General features: G+C 50.1%; 1 pseudogene; it reads right to left on the bottom strand.

Annotated features, from left to right (window-relative positions):
- The window catches only part of LOC133223416 (NEDD4-like E3 ubiquitin-protein ligase WWP2), a 32,835-nt pseudogene extending 20,296 nt beyond the window's left edge, over positions 1–12,539 (bottom strand).
- Positions 12,540–16,078: the final 3,539 nt, after the last annotated feature.

Raw genomic sequence — 16,078 nt, 5'->3', positions numbered from 1 at the left:
TCAGTGGCAAAGCAAAAGCATTAAAACCAAACCAGCAACAAGTAACAAAGTAGTAAGGGATACAGATGGAGCTCCACAAGTTAGACCTGAGAAACAGAAAACTAAGCGAAGTATCTGTGTCTACAAGACCAATTATTTAAAAGTATTGTAGGAAAAAAACTCAAAACAGTATAAACCCCCACAGAGAGGGGACTGAAGAACTACAAACACTGTAGAAGAGGCAAACTGCTCAGGACACTTCTGCTTTTCAGCTGGAGGGTAGCAGGACAGCATCCTGCAGCACCAGAGAAATCTTGGTACACAGCATGAGTAACTAAAGAATCCCCTCAGGCAGCACCTACAGGCGAGGAAGACTTCCAGGTCAGCAGGCTCACAGCAACTTCCACCAGGATCCTATGAGACTAAGATGAGGAGGTCTCCGACTGATACTCATTTCTAACAAGCCTTGGAAAAGGGCAGTTTTAGAAGCTTCAATCCCATTGTGCCAGTCTTCAAAGGGAACCTGCAGAATGACCCAGGTACCTACATTGTGATCGGTTTGATCTCAGTCCTGGACAAAGCAGGGGAAAAGCTGATCCAAAGTTCACCTGATAAGGAAGGGCTCCAGGTGAACACAGCTAGTGCTAAACAATGCAGCTGTGCAGAAAATATGCCTTGAAATAATCTCCTTTTATTGTCCAATGAAATTACAGCTGTGACAAATATAATGGAGAATGTTCTTGCAACAGTCTGCTCAAAAAAGCCATGATAATGTCACCAAAATGTACCAAACTGAGGAGGAAGAGGATGGTTTCTAGAGGCATTCCAACAGAGCACAAGTAAGGGTGTCAGTATTAATCCCAGCCACCAAAAATACTCATCTACCCATCCTCCAGTGTAAAATCATCACCGACAGTACTTGCTGGAGACACAGAGGTTCGGTGAGTGGTAAACAAGTGACAAGGACAGCAGTCATAAAGACACTGGGGAGGCTGAGGCTGGGACATATTTTAAACATATTTTAAAACCAAAGCCAAGGAGCCAAGTTGTACTCGGGAACAAAAACCTCTGTCCACAGCCTGAGGGAGTGTCCCACAGACAGCAAGGGCACCAGGAAGGTCTGGGTGAGCACAGGGAACAGAACAACATATCACACTCAGTACAGCACTGCAACAAACCAGAGACGAGTCACAGCCTCAAGAAAAGAAGCAGGACCAGGAGCAAGAGCTGAAAGGCAGCATTTCACATCAGCTTTCTGCTCCCCCCCTCCCAAAATCATAGCATCATAGAAGAGTTAGGGTTGGAAAGGACCTTAAGGTCATCTAGTTCCAACCCACCTGCCATGGGCAAGGACACCTCACACTAAACCATGTCACCCAAGGCTCTGTTGAATCCAGCCTTGAACACTGCCAGGGATGGAGCATTCACAACTTCCCTGGGCAACCCATTCCGGTGCTTCACCACCCTCACAGTAAAGAACTTCTTCCTTATACCTAAACTTACCCTGTTTAAGTTTGAACCTGTTATCCCTTGGCCTATCACTACAGTCCCGAATGCAGAGCCCCTCCCCAGCATCCTGATAGGCCCCCTTCAGATACTGGAAGGCTGCTATGAGGTCTATATGCAGCCTTCTCTTCTCCAGGCTGAACAGCCCCAACTTTCTCAGCCTATTTTCATATGGGAGGGGCTCCAGCACCCTCATCATCCTCGTGGCCCTCCTCTGGACTTGTTCCAACAGTTCCATGTCCTTCTTATGTTGAGGACAACAGAACTGTACACAATACTCCAAGTGAGGTTTCACAAGAGCAGAGGAGAGGGGCAGGATCACTTCCTTCGACCTGCTGGTCACTCTCCTTTTGATGCAGCTCAGGATACGGTTGGCTTTCTGGCCTGTGAGCGCATACTGCCGGCTCATGTTAAGTTTCTCATTGACCAGCACCCCCAAGTCCTTCTCTGCAGGGCTGCTATGAATCTCTTCTCTATCCAACCTGTAGCTGTGCCTGAGATTGCCCTGACACAGGTGTATGACCTTACACTTGGCATGGTTAAACTTCATGAGGTTGGCATCAGCCCACCTCACAAGCATGTCAAGGTCCCTCTGGATGGCATTCCTTCCCTCCAGCATACCAACTGAACCACACAGCTTGGCATCATCAGCAAACTTGCTGAGGGCCCATTCAATCCCACTGTCCATGTCAGTGACAAAGATGTTAAACAAGACCGGTTTCAACACCAGTCCCTGAGGGACACCACTTGTTACTGGTCTCCAGCTGGACATTAAGCCATTGACCATAACTCTTTGTGTGCAGCCAACTGGCCAGTTCTTTATCCACTGAGTGGTCCATCTATCAAATTGGTGTCTCTCCAGTTTAGAGACAAGGATGTCACGTGGGACAATGTGGAATGCTTTGCACAAGTCCAGGTAGGTGACGTCAACTGCTCTGCCCCTGTCCATCAGTTCCGTAGCCCCATCATAGAAGGCCACCAAATTGGTCAGGTACAATTTCCCTTTAGTGAAGCCATGCTGGCTGTCACCAACCACACCGGTGTTTTTCATGTGCCTTAGCATGCCTTCCAGGAGAATCTGCTCCATGATCCTGCCAGGCACAGAGGTGAGACTGACTGGTCTGTAGTTTCCCGGGTCTTCCAATTTCCTCTTCTTGAAAATGGGGGCTATATTACCCTTTTTCCAGGTGTCGGGAACTTCACCTGACTGCCATGATTTTTCAAATATGATGGACAGGGGCTTAGCAACTTCATTCGCCAGCTCCTTTGGGACTCATGGATGGATTTCATCAGGTCCCATGGACTTGTGCAAGTTCAGGTTCTTATGATGGTCCAGAACCTGATCCTGTCCTACAGTGAGCCTAAGGTCTTCATTCTCACAGTCCCTGCATCTGCTTTCCAAGACTTGGGAGGTGTGTTTGGAGCATTTGCCAGTGGCAAAAAAGTCATTAAGAACCTCAGCCTTTGCCAAATCCAGGGTAGCCAGTTCTGATAGCTTCTGGGGAGGTCCCACGTTGTCCCTAGTCTTTTATTTGCTATGTACTTATAGAATCCCTTCCTGTTATCTTTCACATCCCTAGCGAAGTTTAATTCTGACTGGGCCTTAGCTTTCCTAACCTGGTCCTGCAGAACATCCCTGTGTTCTTCCCAGGCTGCCTATCCTTGTTTCCACCTTTTATAAGAATCTTTTATCCCCTCTAAGTTTCCTAAGCAGCTCCTTATCCATCCAAGGAGGTCTCCTGGCCCTCTTGCTGTATTTCCTTCCAGTAGGGACACAACACTCCTGAGCTTGTAGCAGGTGATCCTTGAATATCAATCAACAGTCTTGGGTCCCCCTGCCCTCTAGAGTTATATCCCATGGAGCCTTACTAAGCAGGTTCCTGAAGAGGCCCAAGTCTGCTCTCTTGAAGTCCACGGCAGTGAGCTTGCTGCACAGTATTCCCACTGTCCTGAGGATCTCAACCTTGACCATCTCATGATCGCTACAGCCAAGGCTTCCCTGAAGCATCACATTTCCAACCAGCCCCTCCCTGTTGGTGAGCACGAGGTCAAGTATGGCACCTCTCCCTGTCAGCTCCTCTATTACTTGCAGAAGGAAGTTGTCTTCCACACAATCGAGGAACCTCCTGGATTGCTTATGCTGGGCCCTACCGTCCCTCTAACAGATATCAGGGTGGTTGAAGTCCCCCATGAGGACAGGGGCCTGCAAGAGTGAGACTGTTCCTATCTGTCTAGAGTGCTTCATCCACAGAGTCCTCCTGATCATGTGGTCTATAACAGATCCCCACAGTAATGTCCCCCATCGCTGTTCTACCTTTGACCCTGACCCACAAGTTCTCTGTTGACTGCTCACCTGTCCCCAGACAGAGTTCCATACTCTCCAGCCTATCCCTAACATAAATAGCAACTCCCCCACCCCGTCTGCTGGGCCTGTCTTTTCTAAAGAGCCTGTAACCTTCCATTCCAACACTCCAGTCATAGGAGCCATCCCACTATGTTTCTGTGATACCTATTATATCATATCCCCTTAGACGTGCACACATCTCTAATTCCTCTTGTTTGTTCCCCATGCTATAGGCGTTTGTATAGAGGCATCTTAGCTGAGCTCCAAGTGAAGCTGGCTCATTGGCTGGAGCAGTTGAAATGTCTCTCCATTGCTCCGAGCATTTATTATAGGTGCTGGCAACTGACAGCACCTATGTGTTAGAGTGTGTTGGTATGAAATGATGCCCCCCTCCCCCAACACATCTTGTTTAAAGCTTTTTTGACCAGCCTGGCAAGCCTCCTACCAAAACTGCTCTTCCCCTTTAGACCAGCTCCACCAGCCTCCAGTAGACCTGACCTCCCAAATTGAGTCCCATGCTCTAGATACCCAAACCCCTGACTATGGCACCACTGTTCTAAACTTTTATTAACCTGGCAAATACGCCTAGCTTTTTAAGGTCCTCTCCTTTATCCTGGAGAATTGATGAAAAAACTATCTGAGGTCCAGAGCCCCTAACCACCTCTCCTAGGGCTCTGTAGTCCTTCTTAATGTTCTCTGGGCTACTGATATCTATATCACTAGCACCCACATGGACGACTAGAAGTGGGTAATAGTCAGTGGGACTTACTAGACCAGGCAGCCTCTCTACAACATCCCTGATCTGAGCCCCTGGTAGGCAACACACCTCCCTTGAGACTGGGTCAGGCCAACACATGGGTGCCTCTGTGCCTTTCAAAGTAGAATCCCCTACTACTACAACCCACCGCTTTTTCCTGGCCGCAGCTGTAGTGATCCTCTTTACTGGTGCATCAGCCAGTAAATGTGGTTAGATGTGTGTTTCCTCATTAGCCCCTTGCAGAACTGCGAAGTGGTTCTGGGTGGGGACATCAGATGGGGTTTGGGATCAAAACCCATTTGACGGGGTCAGATGGTGACCCCATCTGGTGGTGTCAAAATGGGGTTTGGCAAAAATAAAATTATATTGGTCAATGTTTTTCTAATGACATGAAAAAAAAATAATAAAATCTTCCTTCTGGGTTGAACAAAATTTTTCTTTCTGTCCAAAATGAAGCACTCTGCTTCTTCTTCCATGTCTCTGACAAAAAGAAAAGAAAGAACAGTGCTGCCTGCAGCAGCAGTGCAGAGGAGCAGGAGATGCTGCACTGCTTGGCCAGCTCCACAAGAGCCAGAGAAGGAAAACAGATAAGCTGCTTATGGCTTCACAGTCAGGCACTCAGCAGGTCCCAATCCCTGCTCCACAAAAGATTCATGGCTTTGTGGAGAAACCCAAGACAAAACATAAATACCTTAAAAAAAAAATACCCTCTGGTGCAATAATAAGCCCCCTTTCAAGGGGTGGGTTTGTGCCTTCTCTGGTGCTCAAGACAGCTGCTCTCCCCACTTCAGGGGGCAAAGAGCCCAAAACTTTTTCACTAATTCCACTAAATGCTCCCAACCCTGAAAAAAGTCCACTCACTGTGGCATCAGTGACATTGCTGTCCCAGTATCCTTTTAAAAAGCTGGAGCTGGATGCAGCCTTTTTTGTCAGGGAGACTCCAAAGAGGAGCTACAGAAATTATTCACAACAGGCAGATCCTACCGGTGTGCTCTATGGAGCTGCCCATCTTATCAAAAGTAAAATCAATACAAATCAAATAATTCCTAGGGAGGAAATTCCCAGGCAATACAAGACCAACCTGCTCTAGTGGAAGGTGTCCCTGCCCGTGGCAGGGAGTTGGAACTAGATGATCCTTAAGGTCCTTTCCAACCCAAACCATTCTATGATCTTAGCAGAAATGCATTTTCTCCCACAAGAGCCCCACAAGCTCTGCCCTTCCCCTCCCATGGGTGCTGGTTCACCTGTGCCATTGGCCATGCCATCATCCTGCGTGCTCTTGCCCTGCTGCCGGTGATGGTTCCTGGCTCTAGGACTTTGCTCTCCACTCCCTGTGTTCTGCCTGGACACTCCAGCCACATGTTGGTGTGACCTGCAAGGGAAAGAAATGCAGGAGGCGAGATACGCGAGGGACCTGCCCATGGGTCCCAGCACCCACCTGCCAGTGGCAGAGTCCCACGGAAGAGTAACCTGGGTGACAACAACCTTGCATTTGTTTGCAGCATTCACCCTGACCACCCTATGTGCCAAGGAACAACCCCAGGCTGTCATGGCCAGAAACTTGCTTGTAGCACCAAGCCAGTTTTCTCTGTCCACCCATCCAGCAAAACTCCCAGAAGAGATCCCACACTGGCTCCTGCACCACGGTGGGAACCCTCACTGGTGACTCCTGCCAGGCTACAAGCCTTGGTGAGGAAGGTGCAAGCATTTCCTGCTGCTGGAACAGATGTGGCCTCTGGCAAAGGAGGGAACAAGCAGCTGGGAGCTTAAATCATACACCAGATTGTGACTGGCTCAGGGGGCTTCTATTTATGCCACTCCGAAGCTCCCTTGCCACCATAACCCCAGCCAGGGCAGCCTGACCTCTGCAGGCAGGTTGCCTGCAGCACCCCCCAAGAAAACTCTCCCCTTCCGACAGCTCAAGACCCCTTAGGCAGCCCGGAGGCATTCAGGAAAAGGCTATGTTTTCACGTTCATGAAAAGCCTGGTTGTTACTGCAAACGGGGGGGGCGGGGGGGGGTGGGGTGGGGCGGGCAGGGGGCAGGGCGGGGGGGGATGTTGCAATGCTGCATCCGGGGCCAGGGGAGCAGAGGCGGAGCCTGGCCACTTCCACCCAGGATCACAGCCCAGGGCAGTGACCACAGAGGATGAGGACTGCAGGGATGAGGAAGTCTGTTTGCCCCAGCCAAGCACTCCCCTTAAAAGTGCAAAACCCGCAAACTGTCCCCACATGTTGGGGCTGGAGCTGGGAGGGGACAGAAGCTTGGCAGTGACAGAGTGCAATATCAGTCATGCTACCCTCACAAGCTCCAGCAAGCCCTTGGTTCCTCCCACTGGCTCCAAAGCCATTCTCTTTGGGAAGCAGCTCACAACAGTGGGCAGAGGAAGGGCTGGGATTGGGAGGAGACATGGGAAAGCAGGAGATGGTTGTCAAAAATAGAGCCATGGGCAGAGCAGCCCATGAGCGGGAGCTGCTGAGATCACTTCAATCTGCTCCAGACCTTCCCAGGAGGGTAGCCCTGCAAAAGGGTTCCTCAGAGAGTGAACTCACCCCAGAAACCCTAGCTACCCCTAGGGCGTCACTGTGTGCTGGGGGTTTGCTTTGTCCACCAGCACCTGGGGACTTGGAGCAGCTGCAGGTGCAGAACAGGCTCCTCTTCCCCTGGTCGGGAGGTGAAGGTTGCCCTTCACTGCCCATCCATGGGACTCAGCGGGGCACAGTGTCACCACACACCTCTCAAAAGCTGGCCAGGATCCACCTCCCCACATTCACCCCATGGCAAGGCTGGGAGGCAGCATAGCCCCCAGAGCCCCAGCCAGAGGGGACTGGGGTAGGTGGTACCACTGCAGGAGCTGGTCCCACTGGGAGCAGTGCCCAAGGAACAGGATGGATCTGGTCCCTGCCCTTCTCAGCACAGATTTGCTCAGAGCTGTCCAGACAGTTTTTAGAAACCAAAACAAGATGTTTCCAGGCTGCCAGCTGGCCACACACAGTTACCAGGCCTGAATTAGGCAGCCTGCTGCCCAGCCCAGCCCTCCTATGAGTGCTCCCATCTGGGAATTGTCTTTTAATAGACATGTGGAAACAAACCCAGCAAGGCCATGTAAGAGCAGTGGGGCTGGGAACATGCTCCTAAAATAAGAGCGGGGAGAAAACAAGGCAGAGCACAGATGAGAACAGCCTCTTGTATCCATGCTGGTAGGACAAAATGGGGTGTGCAGAGGGCAGCCCATTACCCAGGCAACTGACAAGACCCCTGCTGTGCCCCATTGCCTGGGGACCTGGGGTGGCTTCCCCATCAAATGCTTTGCCCCATCTCCACTCCTGGGCTGAAGGCAGAGGGAACAGATGATGCCAAAGAGGAAATTGGTATCAGCCAGGGAGACATCAACCTTTTGGTTCCCCACTTTCTGCCAAGGCAGAACCCCCACACCACAACACCGATGTGGGGCCTGGGCATGAAACCTAGCAACAGCCACCTTCTCCCACTGCGGTGGCCAGAAGGTCTTGACATGAGATGCCAGCAGAGGTGGAAGTATCAGTATTGGTCTCCCTCAGCACACCAGATCCTAAACTGCAGCCAAAGAGGAGGGAGGGCAGCACACACAGGGGATCTCAGCTCCTGAAACATAGAGTTGAGAAATTCCCCCTATGCCTGCAAAGGGGGGGGAGGCAGCCATGTCCCCGGAACCTAGCCCTCACGCCTGCAGTGCCTGGAGCAGAGGTGGCACCGATGTAGCATTACCCTGGAGCTGGGGCAGAACAGCCCCTCTCCCCATAGCAGCAGGATGTGCAGCCAAAGAGATGCCTGGCTCCAAAACCATGAACCCAGTCTATTCCTGTCACCCACCCCCTTCCAGCTGAGCCAAGACCCATCTCCCAGCTTGTTCCCCAAGGCCCCAAGCAGCCCCCCACAGCAGCAGGCAGCACACCTGCCATGCAGCACTGCCTGCCTCCCCTCTGCCTGTGCCAGGGCTACAACCAGTGAGCACAGCCTTTTGTTGTTGCTGTGTCACACCAGAAGTCACATGCCTGGGGACATCCTGCACCCACACATGGGGCTTTGCAGGGCAAGGGGTCTCACAAAGTGAAATACTTCATCTGAGGGACCCAGAGGAGTGTCTCCTGCCAGCCCTCATGGATGCTCATGCCCATTCCTAACTGAGAGGTGACTTTTGGACATCACACAAGCACAGAAAGCAAAGGATAAGCACAAGCTCATGACAGGTAACAGCAGTTTCTCACAGATTGTAACACCAACGTGGCTCACCAGCTGGAGTCTCTCCTTAGGACAAGCAGCAAATCAAGCTACTTAATTCCCTGCTGTCAGAAGAGCCACCACAAGACAAACTGGGGATTGTGGCAACTCTCTTGGCATCCACGGCACCAGCTGTCAGCTGGTGATAAGCGAATAGACTCCACAACTTGTTAAAGTTGTAAAGTAGCTATGCGTTTATTCAGCTGAAGGCGCATTGGGGATGACTCCTCCAAAGGCATGCGCCTCAATGTCGTTTTTCTCTACATTTATCTTCTAAAGTACTACATATGCATTAGGTTGCACAATACGCCTATACATATTTATGTCCTATCCCCGCTTCATATTATAATGAGCTCAAAGGTCCTTCACACATGCGCAGTGCCTCCTGGTGGTCGTGGGCAGGGGTCTTCAGATGAAGTAAACGAGTCTTCCTCGGGCTGAACTTTTCACCCTTGGTCCTTACGCATGCTCTTTAGGAGCCTGGATGAGTCTGGTCCATGTCCAAATTGTTTTTGCTGAAACTTAAGTAACTGTTTTCCTTATTAGGGGGTTATGTCCTGGTACTGCATGGTAAAGCACGATAGGTATTTGCTGAGTGATATATCTGTTAAGCAGGCTATTTAATCTTAAGCAATACCCCCTTGTACAACCCCCCTGTACAATTCTCCTGACCCCCTTGTACAATAGTCCACATCACTGGGAACCTCTGGGATCTGCTTTCTCTCTACACAGAAGGCTGTGGAATTTCACACCTTGTCACCAAGGTTAGCAGCAAATCCCAAGATTACATTTATTCCGGAGAAGAAAGAGAAGTCCTGACCAAGCAGTTTCCCTTGAGGGGACAGCATAGAAATAGCTGAGGAGCAAAGAATGAGCCTTTTTTTTCCATCCTATGAGCAAATTTGCCAGCATCCATCACCAAGCCCATGAAAATAAACATGGCTCTGTGTATAAACAGAGCAAACATCAAACAGCATTTCCAAGCACAAAGGACCCATACTCTACTCCGGAGAAGTCAGATGCCTCCACGTTAGGTATGTACAGCAGCAGTGCTCTGCCCCATGTAGCAGTACTACAGCAAACTGTGGAATTATGTCCAGAACAACCCTAAATTCAGGTGAGTGCAGAATGAATTGGAAACTAGCAAGGCAGTTTCCCGTGCCAGAGCAGCCATGGGATTTTTAATGATTGCCAGCACAACTGGAAGGTGTCTGAAGGTCCCCTGTAGAAGTACTGGTCAGACCTCACCACACTTATCTCACACTCACAGGTCAAGAGGACAACAAAAGCAGAAACTACTCACAGACCATGGGAAAGCAGTTGGGAATCAGAAGCAAGCAATCATCAGGCTGAGCCTCCCAGACTATAACTTCTTTACAGGCTTTCTAGCACCTACGTATAGCTGCTAAGTAGCTGCAAAGTCCAGCTCCTGTCAGGACACTGAGTACTTTCACCCCTTAGTAGAAGGCTTTAACACCTGAACAGCAGGAATCAAGAGAAACAACAACAACAGGGCACAAACTGTGTTCAGCAACATACCAATTTCCCATCTCATTCCCTCCTTGGGTGGGAGACAAACACACAGTATGGAAGGACAGGGTCTCTTTTTAGAGTCAGAAACATTTCTCCCCTTCACTCATCTTTTGTATGTGCCTGGCAGTAGGAGGTGCGGAAGAGCTCAAGGTGTGGAGCTTGTTGCTGAGAGTGCTCCTAAGCCTGGGGCCATGCAGAACCTCTTATCAGGCAGGCTGCAGGAGCCCTCTTTACAGGCACACTTCTAACCAGAACATCTGTACAGGGCACTGCCATGCTATGGAAATATAAATATGTGTTAAATTCAACGCCATGTCGACAGTGTGACATGTCTCTCAATAACCACAGCTCCAAAAGGAGCAGCACTGAGCCATTCCAGCACAACTAGAAGGCAAGGAAGGGCACTGTGCCAAGCACAGGATAGCCTGGTGCCCAAGCAGTTAATTTCCTTTGGAAGCAGCTGTTATTTCCATGCAGCTTTGCTTGCTCTGCTTCTCCTGATCTCCCTGGACCTTCCGAAGAATCCCCATGTGACCATCACCCGGAGGGGCACTGGGCTTCCCAGCCTGACCCAGTGCCTTGCTTGAGGCAAGATCTAGGGTGCCTGTAACCCCCATGTGAAGGGGGTTACCCCTGCAGACTACTTGCTGTACTTGGTCACAGCCTGCCCCACATCTCCCCAACCGACCATTCCTTTGGCTGCCAGTAGAGCAACTAGTGGAAACTGGGGCATCACAGACCTGATATTCCTTGAGAAACAAATACTTCAAGAAAGGCTCAGGTCAGCTGCACCTTGGCTGTATGGCCACCCCAGCACCTTCCAGCTCTGCTGTCATCCAGGAAGTTGGCCTGCTCCAAACCTTCTCTGGGCTGCTTTCCTGGGGTTCACTGAGAGATCCAGAGTAGCATCTGCTGCACAAGGACAATCTCGACACTTTTCATCTGCCTTAAGGCTGCAGCAACCACTGATTAATGGACTGAGAGGTGCTACCAGCACATGACCTTTACCTTGGTCTGCTTCCAAAGCAGTTTGTACTGGGAGGCTGGTATCTGCCCTCCATGGCTGCAGCCATGCTGTTGGGGTCCCATCCAGATAGCTGGGACCCTGAATGAGTGGAGAAAATGACCGAGACACCTACTAGTTCTACCCTGCTTCCTTCCATTCCTCCTTCCACAAGGGACCCACCAGCACACAAGAATCCCCTGCTTTTGCACTGAGGTGCTCTCCTTGCCCACTGCCATGCCATGGCATAGCCCATCCCTACAGCACCCCGCAACTCCAAGCGCAGCACCAGGGAAGGTAAATGTAGGCCTTTGCATAAGTGGCAACACCAGAGAGTGGCCACATTAAAGATTACCAGATTTCACCAGCTTCATCTCCCAGTGAGGAAGAGAAGGAGCCAAGGGAAAGCGATGCACCAGCCTCTGTCCAGCACAAGCTCTGCTCACTCCCCTAGCAGATGTCAGTTGATGTTTCCACACACGCTCTGCCACAAGGAGCCCTTTTCTGCATTTGTTAAGTACAGAAGCCATTTCCCCAGTCCACACAGGACAGCGAGGGAAGGGGCTAAGCCACAGGTGCGGCTGGTGGAGCACCTGGAGAAGGGCCTGGAGCAGCACCTCTCATGCCATCATGGAGGCAGGGTATGAGCCTGTTGATGCTCCTGCTCCTGCCCCACCACACGCTTGCTCCCACGGGAGCCCATGTGCAAGGTGGGGAGGGCAGGGGCCAAAGCCTTACCTGGGAGAGGAGGTGGCTTCTGGCACTGGGACTCTTGCTCAGGGGTGCCGGGGGTGCTCTCAGACCCACTCCTCTCCCTGATGCTGCTCACCACCTTGTGCACAGAGCTGCCACATGCGTGTGGAGATGGGCAACACTCATCCTCTGTCACAGCACTGGCATTAAGCAGGCTTCCAAGATCAGCAGCGGGCTCATCAAGGAAAATCATCAGCTCTCCACCAGAGACAACGCTGCCTTTGTTCTCCATCTGCACATCCAGAGTCGGCTGCCTGTTCTCCACTGTGGAAGACGGGAGGAAATGGAAAAAGAGACCAAGCAGTCACCACTCGGGATACCAGCCATGATGGAGAATGGTTCCACCACACCAGCTCCCCCATGGGATGGGATATCAGCCTTCTGGTCTCCTCCAGGCCCCCCCATGCCCCCAAGGACAATGTACCCACTCCCTCAGGGCTGGCTGTCCCAGCAAGCACCACCAGCAACAGCCCCACACCTACACATACCTACCAGCACTGCCAGAGGACACCCAGCCAGCCCCATCACCAGCTCTCAAGGAAGACCCTCCTTCCCCAGTATCCTGGGTTCAGCTGTAACAGTTGTTTTTCTCCTTCCTAGTAGCTGGTTCAGTGCTGTGCTTTTTACTTTAGTCTGAGAACAATGCTGATAACACACCAATATTTTATTTGTTGCTAAGTAATACTTACTCTGATCAAGGACTTTTCAGTCTCTTGTGCTCTGCCAGTGAGGAGGGACACAGGAAGCCAAGAGGAAGCAGAGACAGAACACCTGACCCAAACTAGCCAAAGGCGTATTCCATACCACAGCACGTCATGCCCAGTATATAAACTAGGGGGGGAGTCACCCGGAAAGCCCAGAAGACTGCTTGGGTTGGGCTGGGAGGTATTGGTCAGCAGGTGGTGAGCAATTATTTTGTGCACCACTTGTGTTTATTTTTTGGTTGGGTTTTTTTTTCCTTCCCTTTTTAGTTTTATGTTCTCTCCCCTTGTTATCTCCCTTATCATTATTAGCAGTAGTAGTTTTGTATTATTCTTTAGTTATTGGACTGTTCTTATCTCAACCCCTGGGTTTTACATTCTTTTGATTCTCCTCCCCATCCCTCTGGGAGCAGGGGGCAAGAAGGGGCAGGGAGTGAATGAGCAGCTACACAGTGCTAAGTTACCCACTGGGCCTAAACCACAACAGTCATTTTTTGTGCCCAATGTGGGGTGCAAAGTGTTGAGATTACAACACATCTGATCAGAGTGTGTCTAATTGTATTTGTGATAAGCATTCATTGTTTCAGATTGATAGTCATTCATAACAATGTTGATTTATTTGCTCTCAGAGTTGTACTTGGTCTCAGAGTTTCACCATGTCACACCTTACAGCTAGTATTTGCTGTGATTATCGGCTTTGGGGCCTGTGCTAAGGTTCTTGTTTTGTTGTACAATAGAATTATTGGTCATGAAATTGCTCTGATATGCATTCCCAGAATGGCCATCACCTCTATACTTTGGGAGGCATGTAATGGGAATTTTTAACAATTACACCTCTTTTTTTCCCCTCCTCAGAGGTGCAACCTAGAAAGGTGACATCCTCTCACACCCTCCGCTCCCCCACTAGGCTACTTACAGTAGATGTGGTGAATTTTAAAGATTATGAATATCCTTTAGATGCCCTTGAAACCAACCTGCTTCTTTTTCTGGGAACCAGCATGTTGCTGAATATGCTGCTTGCGTTTTACCCATGGCCATACCACCCTGAGAAAACCTGATCTCATCTGACCTCGGAAGCTAAGCAGGATCCATCTTGGGTCTTGTCTAAGGTTAAATGACTATTTAAGAATATCACCAAGAGGTCTTCCCCGAGGCTGGAGACTCATGAGTGGCAGGGTATTGTAGGATCATATGAACAAGCGCCTAGGCCACTTGGCCTGTCCAGTGCTTTGGAATTCCACTCCAATGAAATGCAATATCCAGAAAAATTAGCAGATCACTTAAACAAGATGTGCTGTCGTCCTGGTGATAGCAGAGAGGGACAAATCACACCACTGTGCTGGGGCTTGGCCTGTGCCTACAGAATCCTGCCCTGTGAGGAGCACTAAAAAGATGTCTCTGAATCAGACAGCAAAGCAAAACATAATGCAGCTGCTCCATCCCAAGCAACAAAAGCAACAAGCACAGCAGCTACTCGAACTCCAGCACCAGACACTGCAGCAACTCCAAACCCAGTAGCAGGAACTGCAGCTGAACCAAAGTACCAATCCACTCACTCTTTAATAGCCTCATATGGCCAGTGCAAAAGTCTAATGGAAACTGGAGCAGAGAATGAAGTTACACCACCATTAAGTGCTGCAGTACCAGACATAGAACTTCAATCTGAACTGGAGTCAAAGGCAGCCAAGTGGTATGCCACGACTGATACTGTCAATGCATTTTTCTCAATTCCTTTGGCAGCAGAGTGCAGGCCAGTTTTCACTTTTACTTGTAGGGGGCATCCAGTACACGTGGAACCGACTGCCCCAGGGGTGGAAACAGCCCTACCATCTGCCATGGACTGATCCAGACTGCACTGGAAAAGGGGTAAGCTCCAGAACACCTGCAATACATAGATGACATTATCGTGTGGGGAGATAAAGTGGAAGGAGTTTTTGAGAAAGGGAGGAAAATAATCCAAATCCTGCTGAAAGCCGGTTTTGGCATAAAATGGAGTAAGGTCAAGGGACCTGCACAGGAGATTCAATTTTTGGGAATAAAATGGCAAGATGGACGTCACTAGATCCCCACAGATCTGATCAACAAGATAACAGCAATGTCTCCACCAACTAATAAGAAAGAAACACAAGCTTTCTTGGGTGTTGTGGGATTCTGGAGAATGCACATCCCAAATTACACTTTGATTGTAAGCCCTCCCTGTCATGTGACCCAGAAGAAGAATGATTTCAAATGGGGCCCTGAGCAACAACAAGCCTTTGAGCAAATTAAACGCGAGATAGTTCATGCAGTAGCCCTTGGACCAGTCCGGACTGAGCCAGATATAAAAAATGTACTCTACACCGCAGCTGGGGAGAACGGTCCTCCCCGGAGCCTCTGGCAGAAAGCTGCAGGGAAGACTCGAGGTCGACCACTTGGCTTTTGGAGTCAGCGATACAGAGGATCTGAAGCCAGCTATACCCCAACTGAAAAAGAGATACTGGCAGCCTATGAAGGGGTTTGAGCTGCTTCGGAAGTGATTGCGCTGAAGCACAGGTCCTCCTGGCACCCTGGTAGCCCGTGCTGGGATGGATGTTCAAAGGCAGGGTCTCCTCTACGCATCATGCAGCTGATGCTCCATGGAGTGAGTGGGCTGCACTAATTACACGATGAGCTCGAAAAGGAAATCCCAGTTATGCAGAAATTCTGGAAGTCATCATGGACTGGCCAGAGGGCAAAGATTTTGGAATGTCACCAGAGGAGTAGGTGATGCGTGCTGAAGAGGCCCCACCATATAATAAAATGTCAGAAAGTCTAAAGCAACATGCCTTTTTTACTGATGGGTCCTGCCATATTGTGGGAAAGCATCGGAGACGGAAAGCAGCTGAATGGAGTCCCCAACAGCAAGTTGCAGAATCTGCTGAAGGATAGGGTGAATAGTGTCTGTTTGCAGAGGTGAAAGCCATCCAGCTGGCCTTGGACATTGCTGAAAGAGAAAAGTGGTCAGTATTTTATCTCTATACTGACTCACAGATGGTGGCAAATGACCTGAGGGGGTGGTTGCAGCAATGGAAGCAGAGCAACTGGCAACGTAGAGGTAAACCCATCTGGTCTGCTGCACTATGGCAAAATATTGCTGCCCGGGTGCAGAAGCTGGTGGTGAAGGTACGCCACGTAGATGCTCATGTACCCAAGGGTCGGGCCACTGAAGAACACCAGAACAGCCAAGAAGTGGGTAAAGCTGCTAAGATTGAAGTGGCTCTCATG

The sequence above is a fragment of the Neopsephotus bourkii genome, unplaced genomic scaffold (assembly GCF_033783945.1).
Source record: "Neopsephotus bourkii isolate Nb327-2 ecotype Australia unplaced genomic scaffold, CSIRO-AGI_Nbou_v1 NB_1636, whole genome shotgun sequence".
NCBI lineage: Eukaryota > Metazoa > Chordata > Aves > Psittaciformes > Psittacidae > Neopsephotus > Neopsephotus bourkii.
The sequence above is the reverse complement of the archived record's forward strand: the minus strand, read 5'-3'. Positions and strand labels throughout refer to the sequence as shown.